Source organism: Myotis myotis, unplaced genomic scaffold (assembly GCF_014108235.1).
Source record: "Myotis myotis isolate mMyoMyo1 unplaced genomic scaffold, mMyoMyo1.p scaffold_m19_p_18, whole genome shotgun sequence".
NCBI classification, from domain to species: Eukaryota; Metazoa; Chordata; class Mammalia; order Chiroptera; family Vespertilionidae; genus Myotis; species Myotis myotis.
The window spans coordinates 25,248,997-25,252,651 of NW_023416322.1; positions in this window are offsets into that span (position 1 = coordinate 25,248,997).

The window sequence follows — 3,655 nt, forward strand, 5'->3', positions numbered from 1 at the left end:
CTGCACCCTTTCTCAGAGTCTGCCACTTGCTGCATGAGTGACAGTGTGGACTTGGGCAGCTCCAATATACTTGAGAAAAAAAAAAAAGAAAAAAGAAAAAAATGGGGGAAGTGACACTGGGTGACATTCCTCATGAGAGAGATGAGTAATAGTGTCAAAAAGTGCATGGTCTGCTGCCCCTACAGATGTTGGTGTGACATTCCCCACCGAAACAGTGAGCCAGCAACAAATAGCAAATGTCAGAGAAAACAAATCTCTTACAGTTGGGTGACTCCTCGGCTAAGGCTCCGGAGGGAGGAGGCCCACTGAGAACACAGAGGTGGTGGAAGTCACACCACAAAGGCCCTGGGGTACTGTCATAGGCACCATAACTGATCATTCCCTGGTGCCAGGATCATGCTAAGGTGGTTTTATAAAATAAATTAAATTTATTGGGGTGACAATGATTAATAATATTATATAGGTTTCAAGTGTACAATTCTATGATACATCATCTGTATATTGCATTGTGTGCTCACCACCCAAAGTAAAATCTTCCATCATCATATATTTGACCCCCTTTATCCTTTACTATCCCCACTCCCTTCCCTCTGATAACCACCATACTGTGTCTGTGCTTATGAGTTTTTGTTTGTTTTTCTTGTTTGTTCATTTGTTGCTTTGTTTTATATCCCGCATTTGAGTAAAATCATATGGTTCTTCATTTTTTCTGTCTGGCTTATTTCACTTAGCATGATAAGGTTAAAAAAAAAAAAAACTTTATCTCATTTCAACAAACATCAAGGGCAGCCACAATCAAGGATGCCACTTGCATGTCCCCTTCTGCTGCTGCTCTGAGTCATGCACAGCTCTGGCCTCATGCACCCCGAATGTGGCAAAACCAAACCTGGGGCCTGAAGGATAGCAAAGCTGAAGCTGCTACTGAAATTTTGTCAAGTCAGGGCTTCATTCATACTATGCAGTCAATAATCCTGCCGTCCTCACCACCACCAGCACTGCCACAATTCCCTTCCTTGTCACCAAACTGAGTACGCAAGCAGAGACACGAGTTAGAAAACAAAGATGGACTTATTCTACTATTACTCACTGAACAGATCCACAGTGCTTACAGTACGTATGGGGCATATAGTAAATTAAATACCTGTTAAATGATTACTTGCTGTTGAATGAAACTAGAGCAGTCTTCCCTAGGACAGTGGTCGGCAAACTGCGGCTCGTGAGCCACATGCGGCTCTTTGGCCCCTTGAGTGTGAGTCTTCCACAAAATACCGACTTCTGCACATCGGTCACAAAGTTTCAATCGCACTGTACGTGTGCACCCGCACGTGGTATTTCGTGGAAGAGCCACACTCAATGGGCCAAAGAGCTGCATGTGGCTCGCGAGTCACAGTTTGCCGACCACTGCCCTAGGAGATAAGATGGGTAACAAATCACTTACAGCTTGGTCAAGGTTTTTACATTTATATAAATAGACGAGGTGCAGAGATGAGCCCCATGAACGAGCTTCTGGAGGAATCTGTAGGTTTTCTTGCTTTGTGATTTTTTGTGTGTTTTCATGAACTCCTTGTTGCTGCGAATCAGGGATTTCTAGGTTGCATATGTTGTTCTTACAGGATCTTCCTTCCCATGAGCACCTGGCTGCAGATGTGTTAGAATATTGCTACTTTACACAGCCAGGTGGGAAGGGACTGAGATCCTGGCATGAAGCAGAAATCTTAGAAGAGCTGTAACAGGGACAGATACTTAGTGGTCTCAGTCTCCCTCCCATGAAAATCCTTTACCTCACTTGATACCTAACAAGTCTGTGATTTAAGCTTCATTTCACTGATGTCAAAGGCATAGCCTCATTTTCTCCTCTTTTTTGTCACCATCACCCAGTGATTGTTCCTTCCCTTCTCCCCCATCTTCACCCTTTCCCATCATTTGACCTAGAGTTGCCTCAACTATTCCTTCACAATAAAATATTATTACACTTTTCTCCTTTCTGGCCTTTTCAAGGTCCCCATTTTTTCTCCTAACCTGTACATTCCCCATTCTCCTGTTTGTTCACCTTTACTTCACACACTCATTCTTACTCACCCAATTTGACTTTTGTATGTGCTTTTCTTATGGAATTACTCATATATGTTCTCACTTTCTTCTTTCCATCTTCTTCCCACCTCCCTCCCTTTTTGTAACCTTTGTTCCTTCTACAATTGCACTTCCTTGTTCTTTACTTTGTGTTGTTCTTACTCTTCCCCGCTGCCCAAATTATATAAAGTTTGGCTTCTACATTCTTACCAGGTAGACTGGTTAATAATGAGGATTTTTCCCAATAGATGGAGTTACACATATGTTGATATATATGCAATTTGATATGTATACTATTTTGTTGTATTGACAACTAGCTTCAAAACTTCATATATCAAATTTCCTGAAGGTGTTAACATCATAGATATTTTTACGCTTAAAAATGTCGAATTTCATGCCAAAAAAGAGCATTTGCAGGAAGTTTTAATTCATTACTTTATTTTGAAGAAAAGTGCTGCTGAAAGTTATCGTACACTTCAGGAACCTTATGGTGAACATGCTCCATCTCAAGATACTTGTGAACCCTGGTTTAAATGCTTTAAAAGTGATGATTTCTATGTGAAAGACGAAGAACGTCCAGGTCAACCAAAAAAGTTTGAAGACCAACAATTACAAGCATTATTGGATGAAGATGCGTGTCAAACTCAAAAACAACTTGCAGAAAGACTAAACGTTGCTCAGCAAACAATTTCTGATCGTTTACAAGCAATGGGAAAGATTTTAAAGGAAGGAAAACGGGTGCCACATCAACTGAACGAAAGATAAATGGAAAACCAAAAAGTCATCAGTAAAATGTTGCTTCAACAGCATGAAAGACTTTTTTGCATCACATTGTGACTGGCAATGAAAAGTGAATTTAATTTGAGAATCCCAAATGCATAAAATCATGGGTTGATCCAGGTCAACCATCAACATCGACTGCAAGGCCAAATCGCTTCAGAAAGACAATGCTCTGCATTTGGTGGGATCAGAAAGGTGTGGTGTATTATGAGCTTCTAAAACCAGGTGAAACCATTAATATTGATCGCTATAGACAACAAATAATCAATTTCAACCACACTTTGATCGTGAAACAACCAGAATGGGCCAGAAGACATGGCAAAGTACTCATGATACCGCATCATAACACACTTCAAAACCAGTTAAAGACACGTTAAAAGATCTCACCTGGGAAGTATTAACCCACCTGCTGTATTCACAAAACCTTGATCCTTCAGATTACCACTTGTTCCGATCGATGGCACATGCACTTTCTGAGCAGCATTTCGAAAAGTACAAAAAAGTGGAAAATTGGGTCTCAATGGTTTGCCTCAAAATAAGAAAAGTTCTATTGGGATGGTATCCACAAATTACCTGAAAGATGGGGGAAATGTGTAGCTAGCAACAGACATTACAGTGGGGCCTTGACTTACGAGTTTAATTCATTCCATGACGGAGCTCGTAACTCAAATTACTCGTATGTCAAATCAAAAAGTGAACGAGTGAGACACGTGATGCTGGGCTGATGTTGTGGCATTCACTGTGACGTTCGCTGCACCAACTAGCGGTGGGGTATCTGAAGCTGGCTCGTAACCCGAATTTTAGC